We start from the raw sequence: 22,134 nt of genomic DNA, 5'->3' as shown, positions 1-22,134 counted from the left end.
CATACGGTCAATATCTTTACTACTTTTTGTTATGATATTTTGATACCACGGTTAGCATTTACAGAAGATTGTTTTATACAGGAAAACTGTTACTCAATATGGCCCATCTACTAGTTGTTTTTCTCTTTCTCTCTGACCCAAGAATTAAGGTGTAAGACTCACAGGCTGGTACCCCAAGGTCGAAAACACCACAGAGACGAGACCACTTCCTTACTCCCATCCTCCCTTCCTTATCTCTTAGAAAAAGGCTCGTTAAAGGCCAGGTGGTTTGTTTCAGAATTCACTAATGAAAGAACTCTGTATTCTGTGTATTTTGCTGGGATGATCATAAATTGTAGCTGAACTGATAAACTACACACAGGATACTTCTTTGCTCACAAGGCAGGAAGACGTTTCCTTATTTGGTCTGTACTGGTTTGAACTGAGAACTTGCTGACACACGAACCTTTTTTTCCTCTATATAAACTGTTGTGTATCAAATAAACCTTTGAGTCGATTGGGAAGGCAACCTAAAGCAGTCTCTGTTTTCTTGTTCTCCCAAGCTGCTCCCGAGCTCGTACTAACACGCTGAATGGCATACCTGAGTGTTACTTTAAATAATTAGGAATCTTAGAAGGAAAGGACAAAACTCTGCTTATCGCTCACGCCACGGAGGAAACCCGGGACGGCAATTTCCTTCAATTTTGGTGTCAGAAGTGGGATACTGACAGAAGGTAAATATGCGTCTTTCATATTTATATAAAGACCTATTATACCTCTCTCAGTGATCGATCCATAAAAAAACGGGATATGCTGACGAAGTTTCACTTAGTGATCCAGAGAGATACACTGACTGACTTCCTCAGTCCCCGAATAAAGTAAATTAACCCTTGTGTGGTGTTGGTGGACACAGGAAGTTGCCTGTTGTCTTGAATATTTTAATTTTGTTTAAGTTGCTCACTCAGAAAGAGTGACACAGGAAGTTGCCTGTTGTCTTAAATACTTCTCGTTAAGTGAGAAGTTGCTCACCAAAGAGTGACACAGGAAGTTGCCTGTTGTCTTAAATACTTCTCGTTAAGTGAGAAGTTGCTCACCAAAGAGTGACACAGGGAGAAGTTGAACGGGTCTCACAGACCCGATTACCATACAAGGGTTAAAAGCAGTAAATTAAAAGCAGAAAGACACAGGAAGTTGCCTGTTGTTTTACGAGAAGTTGCTCGTTAAGCGAGAAGTTGCTCGCTAAGTGAGAGTTGCTCACGCAAACAAAAATTGCTAGCAATAAATTTAAAGTAACCTCAGCTGTGCCGCAGCGAAAATACTAACATAAATCCTCCTAGCGTGTAAACCCCTCTGGAAATCACTGAACATGGGTCAGAATTATTCAAAGACCACAGACAGGTCCGATAAAAAATCTAAAGTACCTGTAAAACCAAAAATTAATAAAATACAAAATAAAGTCTCAAATAACGGCTCAGTATAACTCCCATTTCCGGTTACGTGTAACCTACGTCCGCGAATCGGTGAAGACGTCCATGATCACGTATCCAGAACATGCGGGAGTGCTTATGTGACTGACTTTGTTTACAACTTAAGAAGTTCAATGCATTCTAATTTATTTCCGGAGCCTTATCCCGAACGATTATCGCCAGAAACCAGGTCAGTAGAAATGTTGAATATCATTTGTGATAAGAAAAGTAGTCTGCTTAAAAAGTCCTGTAGAAAATATATGATAGAATGCCGCGACGTGATACATCAAATGTTACCACTATGGAAAAAGGGACCGGAACCAGGCGTAGATACTTTTACATCAAATAAAACTAGTGCAGGCTCCAGCATAGAAAATAAATCTACCGCGGGAAAAGCTAGTCTTGCATGTTCAGCCATTCAGCCCACAGCCCCACCGCCTTACGAAGATGAGACTGAATTAATAGTTGCTGCCGCAGCCGCAGCCGCATGCAAACAACGTCAGCGCTTTGATCCAACCAGCTTAAAAGACAGTGACAAAGAACCTGAATCATATGCAACGGGTCTCAGCCATCTCTTTAAACAGGATCAGGAAAAACAATATATACGCCGCGAGGAAGAATTAGCAGAACATAGAAAGAGAGAAAAACTTTTGAAAGAAGAATGTGAGGAACTTATGAAAAACAATTCAGACGTCTATGAAGAAAAACTTTTGCATCAGACAGTGTCCACAATAGACACCCACATGAAACGCCACGATATCGTAGCTAGAGGTTTAGAGGTAGCTAAAGAAATACCTGTTACCCGAACTTTAATAAAGACTTATCTAAAAGGAAAAAAGGAAAAACAAAGCCGGAATGACAAAGGTCCTCACGCCAACACTCGCGGTAGTAAACAAACAGACCCAAAGCATGATAAAGCATCCACAACTGCAGAGTTTTTGTGGGTAAATAATGACAAAATCACCAATTTCTTTAAGAATCTAAAGAAATTCCTGCTAACAATGTCCAGAGACAAAATTGACTTAAATGCAGTAACTATGTGTAAACAGAAGCCTGATGAATCTATCCTAGTATTCATAAAACGCTTTATGCACTGTTGGACAAGCTAGAGGTGCAAATTTAGCTCAGTTTTCCAGCAGCCGCAGACACCCAAAGCAAAAATGAATTTGTGTATTTAATTTAACACAAAGTGTGAAATGTTTGCTGACACTGATAACAGCTTATGTTTTCTCTGCCCTATGTACCGACATGATGGAGAAGGAACATCCTCTGTGTCAGCTGGACCCTCAGCAGAGAATGAACTCAACATCCTTTTTGTCCGGTACTCTATGTCACACACTGTGCCAAAAAAACGTGTACAGACGCCACTAACAGGTAATCCCATGACTGGGAGCCACACTTTTGTTTCTCTCACACTTTTCAACAACATGATAACTGCTCACACAAGTGAAGGTCAAACAGTGATTTTGTCACATAACTCAGACATAGGTTATGACATAACTACACCATGTCGTCACATAGATCTAACCTAACCTATCCACTGTACTATTTCTGCAGTTACATTGCCAGCTGAATACCAGAATATGACATTGTGGTCTAAAAGTGAGAATGATATAGGATTTATTGACTGTACACTTTATCACGTACACCTATTAAAACACAACAAGCCAGTATATGTCAAGCAACATCCCATTTCTGCCGAAAAAGCCGCAGCTCTAGATGTCATCATAGGAGATTTATTGACTACAGGAGTAATAAAGCCCACACTCCTGTCAATCCTGTGCCAAAGCCTAACAAACCTGGCGTATGGCGTTTCATACAAGACTTAAGGCAAATTAATGCAGTCAACATTCCTCTGCCACCTCTCGTTTCAGATGTTCACAGCATATTGACATGCATTGCATACACATTTCACCGTGGTGGATTTATGCTCCGCTCCTTTTTCTCAGTACCTGTGACACACAGCCGTTATTTGCATTCACACATAGAAATAAGCAGTACACTTGGACTCGTTTGCCCCAAGGCATGATAGACAGCTCTGCTGCTTTCTCAATGGTGCTTCACTCCTCCAGGGCTGCACCCTGATCCACATGTGGATGACCTCCTCCTCTGTGCTGAAAGTGAAAAACTGTGTCAAACTGCTACACACATGCTTCTCCAGCACCTCCAAAAGACTGGCCACAAAGCATCAGCAAAGAAAATGCAGTACTGTCAGACTTCTGTTCAATATTTGGGATTCACACTGTCTCACGGAAAACGTTCCATGACTGCTGACAGGGTCAAAGCTGTGACCTCTGTCCCTCGTCCCACTACACAGAAGGAAATGTTGTCCTTCCTGGGCATGGTGAACTATTGCAGACAGTGGATACCAGACTGTTCTTTTCATGACCACATTCTGCGTGACTGTTGTAAAAAAGAGAAGCCTCCTCGAATACTGTGGTCCACAGAAATGACTGCCTCTTTCAATGCATTACAGGGAGTGCTGACCTCCGCCACTCAAAGGTGCTGCCTGAATTGTTCAGGAATGCCGGCCTGCCTGAGGGCAGTAGCAGCTTGCTCTATCATGATAAGGGACTGCGAGAAGCTCACACTCTCACATGACACTATTCTACACACCAATCACCAGGTCACGACCATTCTAGCAAACATAACTACACAACATATGCAAATCTCACTATAAAAGCGAGCAGCACACCCAATTCGCCAGCACATTTATTGATCCTATGCTGTGTTCTTCTGACCGACAGGATGGCTCAGACAGGCTTGACGTTCATGACTGCATGACACGTATACAGGAATCCACAGCACCACGTCCAGATTTAGAGCAAACACCTATCCCAGACTCAGCCACGGTTTATGTGGACGGGTCCTGTTCAAGGCCGAGTGACAACTCATTTCTTTGTGGCTATTCAGTGGTAACAGTGCCTGACATCATACTAGAGGCTCACTCATTACCATTTCACTCAGCACAAAAAGCAGAGCTCATGGCTTTAATACGCGCCTGTGAGCTACATTTGGATAAGCATGTGACGATTTACGCAGACAGCCGCTATGCATTTGGCGTTGTGCATGACTTTGGCACATTGTGGAGACAGAGAGGATTTAGATCTGCTGATGGAAAATAAATTGCTAAATTCTGATTTTGTGCAAAGACTTTTTCAGGCTATACAGCTACCATCGGCCGTTGCAGTTGTAAAAACGAAAGGACACAGTACAGCTGACACAGACGAAGCAACAGGTAATGCCTTAGCAGACGTGACAGCCAAGGCTGCAGCTGCATCACAGCTCCCACCTCCGCAGGAAGTATTATCTGTGCCCCTACAGCTGTCACTTGTTAAACTCCCAGACTATTTAGACACAAATGTTGATTTAAAATTCATACAAGAGCAAGCCTCTGCATGTGATTACACCTATTGGGAGAATAATGACTGTACCTTAGATGACAGAGATGGCTTATACAAAATCTTAAGGGTTTGATTGCCCTCCCATATTCCCTGATGCCAGTCCTTGCCCGACATTTTCACTGTGTGAGTCATGTCGGACAAAGAGGGGTAATAGGGGCAATAAAATTAAGATTTGTAATTGAGAAAACATCACATGCAGTAAAAAGCATATTAGCAACCTGTTTAACATGTGTGCGAACTAATGTAGGTAGCTCAAAAGCAAAACATCAGCATTTACCACAACCAGATTTTCCATTTCATACATTACAAATTGATTTCACACATATGCCAGCACAAGGAAGCATCAAGTACTTACTGGTAATAGTGGATCAATTTAGTAAATGAGTAGAAGCTTATCCAACATCAAAAGAAACTGCAGAAGTAGTCTGTCAAAAGTTGAGCAATGAAATAATACCCAGATTCGGAATACCTCACCAAATTAACAGTGATAGAGGATCTTCATTCACATTAGAAGTAATTCAAAAGTGTGCTAAAACTTTAATGACCTGGGTCAAATTACTTACTCAAGTCCTGTGTGAGATTAGAATGACTCAATCTACAGTAACCAAATTATTTCCATTTGAAATAAGACTATTTCCAACACCATGGTCAGCTTCCAGAGGGGCACCGCTAGTAGAAGGTGATGTATATTGCATTGTCCACTGATGTTCACAACCTGGTAGAAAAACTGAATAATAACTATCAGAAAGTTTGTCTCTCTCAGCCTTTCCCCTCCACAGTTCCACCAGTGGAGACAAGGAGATGCATGTTGGAGAAGCCACTAAAACCAAGGACTCTCTGGGAGGCCGCGCGTGTTCCAGCCCCAGACTGTACTGGCAGTGACGAAGAACCAGCATCCTCACAGACGGACAACCTCAGTGGATTCATGCCAGCAGGGTTAAGACCAGCCCAATCGGACCATCTCAGGCGTCGGATCAAGCAGACGACATCTCCGGCGAGCCAGCGCCCGGAACTAGAGCAAATAAACACACACGGGTAGATGACATCTCAGGCGAGCCAGCGCCCGGATCCAAAAGTTACATACACACACGCAATCACTGATTAACATACAACGTCTGAAAGAACAACAACAAGGTACTCAAACATCCAGCAGGAACAGAAAGCCAAAAGTACCACATGATGTCTAACCTGATAAAGCCAGACTCATTTCATCCTGATAATGGAGAAAATGAAATGCCCATTGTCATCATACGACGCTTATTCTGTGTCTCTCGAACCTGGGACTAGGCCAGAAGACGACTGAAGAACTGTCTTTCTTATATATTTAGGTTATTTATCATATCTATCGCATTAACCTTAGGATTTCTCTTTGCTATTTTGTATTGTAGACTGCAACCATGTTCATATTTCTGCAGGTCATATTTTGCTGACTATACCTCATGCTCTATTTTGCAAGACACCTACTTAATGCACTCTTCACATTCCCTAAAATCAGTAAATGGCAACATAGACGCCACTAATAAACCATTTTATGCACCCTCTAGAGCAGGAGCTAACGCCTGGTATGAAAATGCCAGAACAGCCGCTCGTGATTTAGGAAACAGTAACTGTTATGTCTGTTCAAAGGCTAATCCAGAACAGGTAATAGTAGGATACCCCATATCCGGTTTCCCCCTCACTGAGGGACTAGAGGAAATCGGCGGAGATAATGCTCTCCTTAAAGACGCTTTACAGTTGACTCTGAGCCCTCTCGACTGCCTACTTAGACACACACACACACCAACTAACCCCGAGACTCCATTAGGCGAATTATTGAAGTTATCTAATGACACCGCAGGGACCTGCGCCCCAATGAAACGCCCTAAGAATAGGTTAAAACCCTCACTGCCCTTAGGACAGATCCCTCTCCATTTTAATACTAGTATGATATGTCTGCGCAGACTAAAGTTAACTGGCCCAGACACACACATAGATTATACAAAGGATAACTATAAATTCTTCTCTGACTCCCCAGGTGCACGCTGTAATGAGACATGGCTAGCTGTCTCTATGGCTGAAGTTTTATCATATCTGGAGGAACACACACACAGTTCAAGTTCGAGCAGAGACTCGATCATTGTTCCCCCAGACGGTGTATTAAATGACACTGACTGGGGGGAGTTAGTTAAATCACACATGGTCACGCGCCTAACTAGAGCAATCCCACATGCTTATTGGATGTGCAATAATACTCTTAGATTAGCTTTACCTGTTAATTGGACCGGTACCTGTGGTCTAGTAACCGTTGATGTATGCTGTACTTTCATTCCCAATAACACCGCTCCTAACGGTTCATTCACACAAGCTATGAATAAACTTGAAGCATTGCAGATAGAACTAATTGCCGATACAGGCCACGGTCAGTGGCTACATAAGTGGCTACAGGACACGTTTGGAAAATGGAAGGAACTAATTGTAGCCTTTGTAACCATTGCAGCATGTATTATTTGTTTTTGATGATTATTGTCTGTTGTGTGATACCATGTATACGCTCTCAGAATTTTTGATATTAAGCTTGCTCGAAGGACCAGTTACAGTTATGATTTATCTTTATATTATGTTATTACATTCTGTCTTTATACTATGTTATCATTTCATGATAAAAGGGGAGAACTGTTATGATATTTTGATACCACGGTTAGCATTTACAGAAGATTGTTTTATACAGGAAAACTGTTACTCAATATGGCCCATCTACTAGTTGTTTTTCTCTTTCTCTCTGACCCAAGAATTAAGGTGTAAGACTCACAGGCTGGTACCCCAAGGTCGAAAACACCACAGAGACGAGACCACTTCCTTACTCCCATCCTCCCTTCCTTATCTCTTAGAAAAAGGCTCGTTAAAGGCCAGGTGGTTTGTTTCAGAATTCACTAATGAAAGAACTCTGTATTCTGTGTATTTTGCTGGGATGATCATAAATTGTAGCTGAACTGATAAACTACACACAGGATACTTCTTTGCTCACAAGGCAGGAAGACGTTTCCTTATTTGGTCTGTACTGGTTTGAACTGAGAACTTGCTGACACACGAACCTTTTTTTCCTCTATATAAACTGTTGTGTATCAAATAAACCTTTGAGTCGATTGGGAAGGCAACCTAAAGCAGTCTCTGTTTTCTTGTTCTCCCAAGCTGCTCCCGAGCTCGTACTAACACGCTGAATGGCATACCTGAGTGTTACTTTAAATAATTAGGAATCTTAGAAGGAAAGGACAAAACTCTGCTTATCGCTCACGCCACGGAGGAAACCCGGGACGGCAATTTCCTTCAATTTTGGTGTCAGAAGTGGGATACTGACAGAAGGTAAATATGCGTCTTTCATATTTATATAAAGACCTATTATACCTCTCTCAGTGATCGATCCATAAAAAAACGGGATATGCTGACGAAGTTTCACTTAGTGATCCAGAGAGATACACTGACTGACTTCCTCAGTCCCCGAATAAAGTAAATTAACCCTTGTGTGGTGTTGGTGGACACAGGAAGTTGCCTGTTGTCTTGAATATTTTAATTTTGTTTAAGTTGCTCACTCAGAAAGAGTGACACAGGAAGTTGCCTGTTGTCTTAAATACTTCTCGTTAAGTGAGAAGTTGCTCACCAAAGAGTGACACAGGAAGTTGCCTGTTGTCTTAAATACTTCTCGTTAAGTGAGAAGTTGCTCACCAAAGAGTGACACAGGGAGAAGTTGAACGGGTCTCACAGACCCGATTACCATACAAGGGTTAAAAGCAGTAAATTAAAAGCAGAAAGACACAGGAAGTTGCCTGTTGTTTTACGAGAAGTTGCTCGTTAAGCGAGAAGTTGCTCGCTAAGTGAGAGTTGCTCACGCAAACAAAAATTGCTAGCAATAAATTTAAAGTAACCTCAGCTGTGCCGCAGCGAAAATACTAACATAAATCCTCCTAGCGTGTAAACCCCTCTGGAAATCACTGAACATGGGTCAGAATTATTCAAAGACCACAGACAGGTCCGATAAAAAATCTAAAGTACCTGTAAAACCAAAAATTAATAAAATACAAAATAAAGTCTCAAATAACGGCTCAGTATAACTCCCATTTCCGGTTACGTGTAACCTACGTCCGCGAATCGGTGAAGACGTCCATGATCACGTATCCAGAACATGCGGGAGTGCTTATGTGACTGACTTTGTTTACAACTTAAGAAGTTCAATGCATTCTAATTTATTTCCGGAGCCTTATCCCGAACGATTATCGCCAGAAACCAGGTCAGTAGAAATGTTGAATATCATTTGTGATAAGAAAAGTAGTCTGCTTAAAAAGTCCTGTAGAAAATATATGATAGAATGCCGCGACGTGATACATCAAATGTTACCACTATGGAAAAAGGGACCGGAACCAGGCGTAGATACTTTTACATCAAATAAAACTAGTGCAGGCTCCAGCATAGAAAATAAATCTACCGCGGGAAAAGCTAGTCTTGCATGTTCAGCCATTCAGCCCACAGCCCCACCGCCTTACGAAGATGAGACTGAATTAATAGTTGCTGCCGCAGCCGCAGCCGCATGCAAACAACGTCAGCGCTTTGATCCAACCAGCTTAAAAGACAGTGACAAAGAACCTGAATCATATGCAACGGGTCTCAGCCATCTCTTTAAACAGGATCAGGAAAAACAATATATACGCCGCGAGGAAGAATTAGCAGAACATAGAAAGAGAGAAAAACTTTTGAAAGAAGAATGTGAGGAACTTATGAAAAACAATTCAGACGTCTATGAAGAAAAACTTTTGCATCAGACAGTGTCCACAATAGACACCCACATGAAACGCCACGATATCGTAGCTAGAGGTTTAGAGGTAGCTAAAGAAATACCTGTTACCCGAACTTTAATAAAGACTTATCTAAAAGGAAAAAAGGAAAAACAAAGCCGGAATGACAAAGGTCCTCACGCCAACACTCGCGGTAGTAAACAAACAGACCCAAAGCATGATAAAGCATCCACAACTGCAGAGTTTTTGTGGGTAAATAATGACAAAATCACCAATTTCTTTAAGAATCTAAAGAAATTCCTGCTAACAATGTCCAGAGACAAAATTGACTTAAATGCAGTAACTATGTGTAAACAGAAGCCTGATGAATCTATCCTAGTATTCATAAAACGCTTTATGCACTGTTGGACAAGCTAGAGGTGCAAATTTAGCTCAGTTTTCCAGCAGCCGCAGACACCCAAAGCAAAAATGAATTTGTGTATTTAATTTAACACAAAGTGTGAAATGTTTGCTGACACTGATAACAGCTTATGTTTTCTCTGCCCTATGTACCGACATGATGGAGAAGGAACATCCTCTGTGTCAGCTGGACCCTCAGCAGAGAATGAACTCAACATCCTTTTTGTCCGGTACTCTATGTCACACACTGTGCCAAAAAAACGTGTACAGACGCCACTAACAGGTAATCCCATGACTGGGAGCCACACTTTTGTTTCTCTCACACTTTTCAACAACATGATAACTGCTCACACAAGTGAAGGTCAAACAGTGATTTTGTCACATAACTCAGACATAGGTTATGACATAACTACACCATGTCGTCACATAGATCTAACCTAACCTATCCACTGTACTATTTCTGCAGTTACATTGCCAGCTGAATACCAGAATATGACATTGTGGTCTAAAAGTGAGAATGATATAGGATTTATTGACTGTACACTTTATCACGTACACCTATTAAAACACAACAAGCCAGTATATGTCAAGCAACATCCCATTTCTGCCGAAAAAGCCGCAGCTCTAGATGTCATCATAGGAGATTTATTGACTACAGGAGTAATAAAGCCCACACTCCTGTCAATCCTGTGCCAAAGCCTAACAAACCTGGCGTATGGCGTTTCATACAAGACTTAAGGCAAATTAATGCAGTCAACATTCCTCTGCCACCTCTCGTTTCAGATGTTCACAGCATATTGACATGCATTGCATACACATTTCACCGTGGTGGATTTATGCTCCGCTCCTTTTTCTCAGTACCTGTGACACACAGCCGTTATTTGCATTCACACATAGAAATAAGCAGTACACTTGGACTCGTTTGCCCCAAGGCATGATAGACAGCTCTGCTGCTTTCTCAATGGTGCTTCACTCCTCCAGGGCTGCACCCTGATCCACATGTGGATGACCTCCTCCTCTGTGCTGAAAGTGAAAAACTGTGTCAAACTGCTACACACATGCTTCTCCAGCACCTCCAAAAGACTGGCCACAAAGCATCAGCAAAGAAAATGCAGTACTGTCAGACTTCTGTTCAATATTTGGGATTCACACTGTCTCACGGAAAACGTTCCATGACTGCTGACAGGGTCAAAGCTGTGACCTCTGTCCCTCGTCCCACTACACAGAAGGAAATGTTGTCCTTCCTGGGCATGGTGAACTATTGCAGACAGTGGATACCAGACTGTTCTTTTCATGACCACATTCTGCGTGACTGTTGTAAAAAAGAGAAGCCTCCTCGAATACTGTGGTCCACAGAAATGACTGCCTCTTTCAATGCATTACAGGGAGTGCTGACCTCCGCCACTCAAAGGTGCTGCCTGAATTGTTCAGGAATGCCGGCCTGCCTGAGGGCAGTAGCAGCTTGCTCTATCATGATAAGGGACTGCGAGAAGCTCACACTCTCACATGACACTATTCTACACACCAATCACCAGGTCACGACCATTCTAGCAAACATAACTACACAACATATGCAAATCTCACTATAAAAGCGAGCAGCACACCCAATTCGCCAGCACATTTATTGATCCTATGCTGTGTTCTTCTGACCGACAGGATGGCTCAGACAGGCTTGACGTTCATGACTGCATGACACGTATACAGGAATCCACAGCACCACGTCCAGATTTAGAGCAAACACCTATCCCAGACTCAGCCACGGTTTATGTGGACGGGTCCTGTTCAAGGCCGAGTGACAACTCATTTCTTTGTGGCTATTCAGTGGTAACAGTGCCTGACATCATACTAGAGGCTCACTCATTACCATTTCACTCAGCACAAAAAGCAGAGCTCATGGCTTTAATACGCGCCTGTGAGCTACATTTGGATAAGCATGTGACGATTTACGCAGACAGCCGCTATGCATTTGGCGTTGTGCATGACTTTGGCACATTGTGGAGACAGAGAGGATTTAGATCTGCTGATGGAAAATAAATTGCTAAATTCTGATTTTGTGCAAAGACTTTTTCAGGCTATACAGCTACCATCGGCCGTTGCAGTTGTAAAAACGAAAGGACACAGTACAGCTGACACAGACGAAGCAACAGGTAATGCCTTAGCAGACGTGACAGCCAAGGCTGCAGCTGCATCACAGCTCCCACCTCCGCAGGAAGTATTATCTGTGCCCCTACAGCTGTCACTTGTTAAACTCCCAGACTATTTAGACACAAATGTTGATTTAAAATTCATACAAGAGCAAGCCTCTGCATGTGATTACACCTATTGGGAGAATAATGACTGTACCTTAGATGACAGAGATGGCTTATACAAAATCTTAAGGGTTTGATTGCCCTCCCATATTCCCTGATGCCAGTCCTTGCCCGACATTTTCACTGTGTGAGTCATGTCGGACAAAGAGGGGTAATAGGGGCAATAAAATTAAGATTTGTAATTGAGAAAACATCACATGCAGTAAAAAGCATATTAGCAACCTGTTTAACATGTGTGCGAACTAATGTAGGTAGCTCAAAAGCAAAACATCAGCATTTACCACAACCAGATTTTCCATTTCATACATTACAAATTGATTTCACACATATGCCAGCACAAGGAAGCATCAAGTACTTACTGGTAATAGTGGATCAATTTAGTAAATGAGTAGAAGCTTATCCAACATCAAAAGAAACTGCAGAAGTAGTCTGTCAAAAGTTGAGCAATGAAATAATACCCAGATTCGGAATACCTCACCAAATTAACAGTGATAGAGGATCTTCATTCACATTAGAAGTAATTCAAAAGTGTGCTAAAACTTTAATGACCTGGGTCAAATTACTTACTCAAGTCCTGTGTGAGATTAGAATGACTCAATCTACAGTAACCAAATTATTTCCATTTGAAATAAGACTATTTCCAACACCATGGTCAGCTTCCAGAGGGGCACCGCTAGTAGAAGGTGATGTATATTGCATTGTCCACTGATGTTCACAACCTGGTAGAAAAACTGAATAATAACTATCAGAAAGTTTGTCTCTCTCAGCCTTTCCCCTCCACAGTTCCACCAGTGGAGACAAGGAGATGCATGTTGGAGAAGCCACTAAAACCAAGGACTCTCTGGGAGGCCGCGCGTGTTCCAGCCCCAGACTGTACTGGCAGTGACGAAGAACCAGCATCCTCACAGACGGACAACCTCAGTGGATTCATGCCAGCAGGGTTAAGACCAGCCCAATCGGACCATCTCAGGCGTCGGATCAAGCAGACGACATCTCCGGCGAGCCAGCGCCCGGAACTAGAGCAAATAAACACACACGGGTAGATGACATCTCAGGCGAGCCAGCGCCCGGATCCAAAAGTTACATACACACACGCAATCACTGATTAACATACAACGTCTGAAAGAACAACAACAAGGTACTCAAACATCCAGCAGGAACAGAAAGCCAAAAGTACCACATGATGTCTAACCTGATAAAGCCAGACTCATTTCATCCTGATAATGGAGAAAATGAAATGCCCATTGTCATCATACGACGCTTATTCTGTGTCTCTCGAACCTGGGACTAGGCCAGAAGACGACTGAAGAACTGTCTTTCTTATATATTTAGGTTATTTATCATATCTATCGCATTAACCTTAGGATTTCTCTTTGCTATTTTGTATTGTAGACTGCAACCATGTTCATATTTCTGCAGGTCATATTTTGCTGACTATACCTCATGCTCTATTTTGCAAGACACCTACTTAATGCACTCTTCACATTCCCTAAAATCAGTAAATGGCAACATAGACGCCACTAATAAACCATTTTATGCACCCTCTAGAGCAGGAGCTAACGCCTGGTATGAAAATGCCAGAACAGCCGCTCGTGATTTAGGAAACAGTAACTGTTATGTCTGTTCAAAGGCTAATCCAGAACAGGTAATAGTAGGATACCCCATATCCGGTTTCCCCCTCACTGAGGGACTAGAGGAAATCGGCGGAGATAATGCTCTCCTTAAAGACGCTTTACAGTTGACTCTGAGCCCTCTCGACTGCCTACTTAGACACACACACACACCAACTAACCCCGAGACTCCATTAGGCGAATTATTGAAGTTATCTAATGACACCGCAGGGACCTGCGCCCCAATGAAACGCCCTAAGAATAGGTTAAAACCCTCACTGCCCTTAGGACAGATCCCTCTCCATTTTAATACTAGTATGATATGTCTGCGCAGACTAAAGTTAACTGGCCCAGACACACACATAGATTATACAAAGGATAACTATAAATTCTTCTCTGACTCCCCAGGTGCACGCTGTAATGAGACATGGCTAGCTGTCTCTATGGCTGAAGTTTTATCATATCTGGAGGAACACACACACAGTTCAAGTTCGAGCAGAGACTCGATCATTGTTCCCCCAGACGGTGTATTAAATGACACTGACTGGGGGGAGTTAGTTAAATCACACATGGTCACGCGCCTAACTAGAGCAATCCCACATGCTTATTGGATGTGCAATAATACTCTTAGATTAGCTTTACCTGTTAATTGGACCGGTACCTGTGGTCTAGTAACCGTTGATGTATGCTGTACTTTCATTCCCAATAACACCGCTCCTAACGGTTCATTCACACAAGCTATGAATAAACTTGAAGCATTGCAGATAGAACTAATTGCCGATACAGGCCACGGTCAGTGGCTACATAAGTGGCTACAGGACACGTTTGGAAAATGGAAGGAACTAATTGTAGCCTTTGTAACCATTGCAGCATGTATTATTTGTTTTTGATGATTATTGTCTGTTGTGTGATACCATGTATACGCTCTCAGAATTTTTGATATTAAGCTTGCTCGAAGGACCAGTTACAGTTATGATTTATCTTTATATTATGTTATTACATTCTGTCTTTATACTATGTTATCATTTCATGATAAAAGGGGAGAACTGTTATGATATTTTGATACCACGGTTAGCATTTACAGAAGATTGTTTTATACAGGAAAACTGTTACTCAATATGGCCCATCTACTAGTTGTTTTTCTCTTTCTCTCTGACCCAAGAATTAAGGTGTAAGACTCACAGGCTGGTACCCCAAGGTCGAAAACACCACAGAGACGAGACCACTTCCTTACTCCCATCCTCCCTTCCTTATCTCTTAGAAAAAGGCTCGTTAAAGGCCAGGTGGTTTGTTTCAGAATTCACTAATGAAAGAACTCTGTATTCTGTGTATTTTGCTGGGATGATCATAAATTGTAGCTGAACTGATAAACTACACACAGGATACTTCTTTGCTCACAAGGCAGGAAGACGTTTCCTTATTTGGTCTGTACTGGTTTGAACTGAGAACTTGCTGACACACGAACCTTTTTTTCCTCTATATAAACTGTTGTGTATCAAATAAACCTTTGAGTCGATTGGGAAGGCAACCTAAAGCAGTCTCTGTTTTCTTGTTCTCCCAAGCTGCTCCCGAGCTCGTACTAACACGCTGAATGGCATACCTGAGTGTTACTTTAAATAATTAGGAATCTTAGAAGGAAAGGACAAAACTCTGCTTATCGCTCACGCCACGGAGGAAACCCGGGACGGCAATTTCCTTCACTTTTCTTATCCAGATGTAAGGAGAGAGCAGCATATGTTCATCGGGATATCCCTTCAGCTTTAGTAATTAACACTCTACCTTTCAAAGACAAGTCCCTTGTTCCAAGATGGCGCCGCCGCGTATGGATGCCCCGGTGCTTCAGTGCGTTACTTCTGTTTTGTTTTTGTGCATAACTTCTGTGTCTGGGCACTCCTCTGGATATTCTTACACTAGAGAAGAGCTTCTTAACTACAGGACTACAACACCTGTGGATTTACTTCCAATATTTGTCGCATCTGCGGCAGATTTACTGCAGACTCTGATCAGGAAAGTGAGACGCCAAAAGCGAGGAAAGCGAGCCGGCGCACTCGTGCGTCTGAGGAGACGCGGACTGCGAACTGCTCTTCCTGGGATCTTCCTTTCCAACGTACGCTCACTCAGGAATGAGATGGACGAGCTGGCCCTGATGAGAAGCATGAACAGAGACGTTGCCTCCTCCTGTGTCTTGTGTTTTACGGAGTCGTGGCTCTGTGAGGACATCCCGGACAGCGCGCTCAAGCTGGAGGGCTTTCATCTGCTGCGCGCGGACCGGCAGGCCTCTCTCTCTGGTAAGACCACAGGTGGACGTGTCTGCTTCTACATTAATAGTGGCTGGTGCACAGATGTAACAGTGATTGCTCAGCACTGCTCTTCCTCTCTGGAATACCTTTTTATTCACTGCAAACCGTTTTATTCTCCGCGGGAGTTTGCTTCATTCATCTTGGCCGCTGTTTACATCCCGCCAGATGCGGATGCGCAGGCAGCTCAGTGCGCACTCGCGGAGCAGATACTGCACATGGAGCGGACATTCCCGGACTCTCTCATCATTGCTCTTGGGGACTTTTACAACACCCCCCTCCTCACCCCACACAAAAGAGGATTTCACACCACCTCCTCCCACCACAACCCTTCATATTCATGAAGCAGATGCGAGGAAGCAGTTTAAGAGTCTGAATGCTCGGAAAGCTCCCGGCCCAGACGGTGTGTCTCGTCTACTGGACGCAGCCGGAGGGTTCACTTGGTTGTTTGCTCTCAATAGAAGCTGAGCGCGTCTCCGTGTCTGTGCTGGTAAACGATACCGAGTCCCAGTGCTCGGTGAATATAATTTATATTATATTATATTATATTATATTATATTATATTATATTATATTATATTATATTATAGTGCAAACAGTGCAGGCTTCAGCTCTGGGGAACAAGCTGTTCCTCAGTTTGGGTGGATTCCGTCACTCACAGCGTTGTTAGCCCTCTTGTGCGCAGACTGCAACCCCCCCACTGTGCTTTGCCCTGATATCTGCAGTGTGAGGTTGGATCGCTCATTCTCATCCTCACACTGATGCCACTTATTTCGGTCTTTGTTTGACATAAAAGGGCATATTTGTCACTTTATTGCAACTATATTTGCACTCTTGAGCGCCTTCATTCACTGACTGATCATAAAGTTATTACTTGCGTTATGTATTCATCCGTTTGAACATAATTAATGAAGCCACATGTAATCACTAAAATTTGTATTTTGGGTACAATAAGAGAGTTTCAGATGGAATGCTGTTTTGTTTTGTTTAAATTTCACCAACTTGCTGATGCCCACGGTTGTGAGTGCGGCTTCTTGCTGTACATGGGTGGATGGTTGTAAATCACATCACAGATGCCAAAAACCTCTCAAACCAAGCCCCCTTGCCGGTGATGCTGTGCGCAACCTCGTGACGGAGTCAAGCATATTCAAAACACCCCCTCACCTCCCGTGTCAAACTCAAATGTCAGCCTATTTCATGTGTCACTTTTGGAGCAGTTGCCATCCCGACGAGCCATGGAGAAGTTCGTGTTTGTGTTATTTTACTTATTTGGTGTTCTGGTGTGTTTGGGCACCGGTCAGCACCATCGTGTTGAGCACGTGTTGGACCGTGGACACACCGGATTCAGTGGGAGAATAACGGTCAGGTGTACAGTTTACTGAGCACTGGGACTCAGTATCGTTTACCAGCACAGACACGGAGACGCGCTCAGCTTCTATTGAGAGCAAACAACCAAGTGAACCCTCCGGCTGCGTCCAGTAGACGAGACACACCGTCTGGGCCGGGAGCTTTCCGAGCATTCAGACTCTTAAACTGCTTCCTCGCATCTGCTTCATGAATATGAAGGGTTGTGGTGGGAGGAGGTGGTGTGAAATCCTCTTTTGTGTGGGGTGAGGAGGGGGGTGTTGTAAAAGTCCCCAAGAGCAATGATGAGAGAGTCCGGGAATGTCCGCTCCATGTGCAGTATCTGCTCCGCGAGTGCGCACTGAGCTGCCTGCGCATCCGCATCTGGCGGGATGTAAACAGCGGCCAAGATGAATGAAGCAAACTCCCGCGGAGAATAAAACGGTTTGCAGTGAATAAAAAGGTATTCCAGAGAGGAAGAGCAGTGCTGAGCAATCACTGTTACATCTGTGCACCAGCCACTATTAATGTAGAAGCAGACACGTCCACCTGTGGTCTTACCAGAGAGAGAGGCCTGCCGGTCCGCGCGCAGCAGATGAAAGCCCTCCAGCTTGAGCGCGCTGTCCGGGATGTCCTCACAGAGCCACGACTCCGTAAAACACAAGACACAGGAGGAGGCAACGTCTCTGTTCATGCTTCTCATCAGGGCCAGCTCGTCCATCTCATTCCTGAGTGAGCGTACGTTGGAAAGGAAGATCCCAGGAAGAGCAGTTCGCAGTCCGCGTCTCCTCAGACGCACGAGTGCGCCGGCTCGCTTTCCTCGCTTTTGGCGTCTCACTTTCCTGATCAGAGTCTGCAGTAAATCTGCCGCAGATGCGACAAATATTGGAAGTAAATCCACAGGTGTTGTAGTCCTGTAGTTAAGAAGCTCTTCTCTAGTGTAAGAATATCCAGAGGAGTGCCCAGACACAGAAGTTATGCACAAAAACAAAACAGAAGTAACGCACTGAAGCACCGGGGCATCCATACGCGGCGGCGCCATCTTGGAACAAGGGACTTGTCTTTGAAAGGTAGAGTGTTAATTACTAAAGCTGAAGGGATATCCCGATGAACATATGCTGCTCTCTCCTTACATCTGGATAAGAAAAGTAGTAAAGATATTGACCGTATGCTCTTTAATTTTATATGGAAAAACCGTACGCACTATATTAGAAAAACTGTTGTGATGAATAAGTACGAATCAGGTGGGCTTAACGTCTTAGACTTTTCTACTTTAAATAACACTTTCAAAATTAATTGGGCCAAACATTTTCTTAAAACCCTACCTCTATCTGGAACTTTATACCATACCACATTTTCTCTCGTTTTGGTGGCTTTACTTTTATTTGAAATTGTAATTACAATGTTGAGAAAGTCCCTGTAAAGCTTTCATCCTTCCATAAGCAGGTCCTCTTAGCGTGGACCCTCATTTATAAACACAACTTCTCACCTCACAAATACCTTATCTGGAACAACAGAGATATTTTATAGAAAAATAAATCACTTTACCTGGAAACTTGGCTCCAAAATGGGATCCTATTGGTGGCTCAGCTGGTTAGTAAAGAGGGACAACTACTTACTTACAACGACTTTATTGCACTATATAATTTTCCAATCAGTGTTCCAGATATCAAGCGGAAGACAGTCTGGATGGTCCCCCATAAATATTTGATTGTAAATAAGGTGAAAGAAGTCTCTTTTAAAATTCGACATACATGTTATCCAGCCAGTCACTACATGGTCAAATTTAAAAGGGACATAAATACTAATTGTACTTTCTGTGGGGATCATCCAGAAACGGTGACACATCTTTTTTGGTACTGTTCTTTTACACAGAGATTCTGGAAGGAATTTAGCAGCTTTGTTATTGTCCATATTTTAAGGGAGTTTTCTTTACGATGGGAAAATGTTTTATTCTGTTTCTTTAAGTTCCCCAAGAAGTATGAGAAATGTTTTTTATGATAAATTTCTTAATACTTTTAGCTAAATTTTTTTATCCATAAATGTAAGTTTACTAACAAAACACCATATTTCTGTCATTATTTTAAGGATGTGCACATGCACATACAATCAATATCAGACTGCACCAACAAAAAGGCTCTCACAACAATATATGTATGTGAATTTTTGCGTGTATTCTTATAATTGTTACCTTTTTCTTTCACCCTTGGCTTTTTGTGTTCATGTTCTGTTGTATACTTCATCTGTTCGTATGTTGTATACTCATTGTTTGTTAAATAAAGTTTTAAAAAAAAGACACGCTTTGTTTAGACCCCCAAAATCCTTTCCACGCCCACCCCCGTGACATCACGCTCCAAAGCCCTGTTACGTCACAGAACGTGGTGATGTCATAGTGACAGTCCTTTCATCCTTTGATGTTCAAGTCTATAAATAGAGGACAGCTGTCAAAGGGAATTCATTAAGCTATCGTTTTGTTGGAGTGATACAGCACATAAAAAAGCAGAAATGAGTTCGAAAGCTAACAAAGACAGAAATGTTAATTTCTCGAAAACAATGGTTAAAAAAAGTGAAAAAGAAAAAGAAACATATGCCAGACAGTTCGAGCAAAGACTGCAGCCAATGATCGACGAGGTTGAAAAGCTCAAAACTGAGCTTGACTACTTCAAAAACCTGCATACAGTCAATAAGAAACGGATCGAGGATCTAACAAAAGAAAACAATGAACTTTTGCAGAATAATAAGCTGCTGGGTTCGGTCTTGGATGACAGGACAAACATCGCAGACAGGTTGGACTCGATAAAAGATGACCACGAAGCTCTGGTAAAGTTCCGCGCAGAGACGGAGAAAACTCTGGCTGAGCTTAAAGAAAAACACGAGGACGAAGTCCAAGTCCTGCAAGGACTGCTGGAAACAGAGAAAGAAAAGGTGGCACGTCAGCAATTTCACAACAGCCAAGTTGTTGAATTATTATTGAAACGCCACAAAGAGGAAAAAAATAAGATGCAGCAGTTTTACCAGGAAAATACTAAAAAACTGGAAAACAAAGCAAATGCTGCAGACAGGAAGTTAGAAGAGGTGATCAACATGTATGACTCCAAAATAGAAAAGCTGCAGACGGCAGTAAAAAATAGTAGAGGTGTGACCGTCAATGCGGTTAAGGAACGCGAGGAAGAACGTCAATCCTCGCAGTGTTGGATTGACGGTGTTTTGTCGCGTAATACAAAGTTACAAGACGAAAATGAATTTATGGTTAAAAACATGAAAGAATTAACAGAGGAGACAGATCAAATGGGCAAAGTGATAGACGACCAAAAGGCCCAGAATATGGCGATCAAGCAGAAATGCCAGAGTAATATTAGAGCTCTGGCCTTGGAAAAGAAAATGAAGGCTATGCTTGAAGACGAAGTTGATTCTTTGAAAAAGAAAATTGAAGACATCAAAAAGGCCCTAAGCACAGAGCAGGAAAACCACAGAAAGACAGCAGTGGACCGGCACAAAGTAAAAGCGGCACACAATCAGGCACTGGCTGAAAAGGTGGCGCTGGAAGAGAAACTGCGCTCCACAAAAAAGCAACGGGAAAGATTTATATCCAAAGTGAATTGGCTGGAGAAGAAAGAGCGCTACTTCCAAGAGGAATTGTGCCAGTGCGTTTTGTCCTTTGAAAAGGCATTTCCACATGCAGGTCACTTGAGAGGAAAAGAAAAGGTGGAATTTAGGGATATGTTCCACAACTTAAAAAAGAAATACGTAGACGGAGTGGAAGGCACCCCCTTTGTTGGAACAACGAAGGAGTTTCTTGAAAAACAGCTGAACTGTCTACGTATCAGATGCAAGGATCTAGATGCAGCTTTACTAGATAAAACACGGGAGCTGGAATCATTTAAAAAGCAGTACAATGACATGGTAAAGTCTTCCGAGTACGCTTTATTCCGACAAAGAGAGGAGCTCATTGGACCAGTGAACCAGATTATCCAAAAGGCTGCCAATGAAGAAAAAGAGATAGGTCATCTAAAATCTAGAGTGAAAGACGCTCAACTCCAGCTTAAATTAGAAAAACAGAAAGGACAAAAGCTGGCATCGTTGGACCATAGAAGCATGATGGGGAGATGTTCTGAGGAGACTCCGTCTCAGATTAATCCTCGTCCACTTCCAGGGAAAACTACATTTATTCAGGTACGTCCAAGACACCCTGGCAGAAGTGCAGGTATGGCTTCCCCAGTGAATCCTCCTGTAGAGTCTCCATCAACACCACCTTTCCTCAATTCTGATGATGGATTACCACCAGTTGATTGTTAAAAATTAACTGCTAAAATAGGCCATTAGAAGTATACTTCATCTTGTCTCCCTATATCATGGGTGGGCATTCTCAGTCCACGAGGGCCGGTGTCCCTGCAGGTTTTAGATCTCACCTTGGCTCAACACACCTGAATCACATGATTAGTTCGTTACCAGGCCTCTGGAGAACTTCAGGACATGTTGAGGAGCTAATTTAGCCGTTTAAATCAGCTGTGTTGGTTCGAGGACACATCTAAAACCTGCAGGGACACCGGCCCTCGTGGACTGA

At 42.8% G+C, this 22,134-nt stretch overlaps 1 long non-coding RNA gene across 1 annotated transcript; it reads left to right on the top strand.

Annotated features, from left to right (window-relative positions):
- Positions 1 to 1,641: 1,641 nt before the first annotated feature.
- On the top strand, positions 1,642 to 15,464 carry LOC308393416. Its single transcript, XR_013970974.1, has 2 exons — positions 1,642 to 9,110; positions 13,088 to 15,464. It is a non-coding gene; the product is annotated as an uncharacterized lncRNA (long non-coding RNA).
- The last annotated feature ends 6,670 nt before the right edge of the window (positions 15,465 to 22,134 follow it).

This window comes from Rhamphochromis sp. 'chilingali' (assembly GCF_963969265.1).
Source record: "Rhamphochromis sp. 'chilingali' genome assembly, chromosome: 3".
Taxonomy (NCBI): domain Eukaryota; kingdom Metazoa; phylum Chordata; class Actinopteri; order Cichliformes; family Cichlidae; genus Rhamphochromis; species Rhamphochromis sp. 'chilingali'.
The sequence above is the reverse complement of the archived record's forward strand: the minus strand, read 5'-3'. Positions and strand labels throughout refer to the sequence as shown.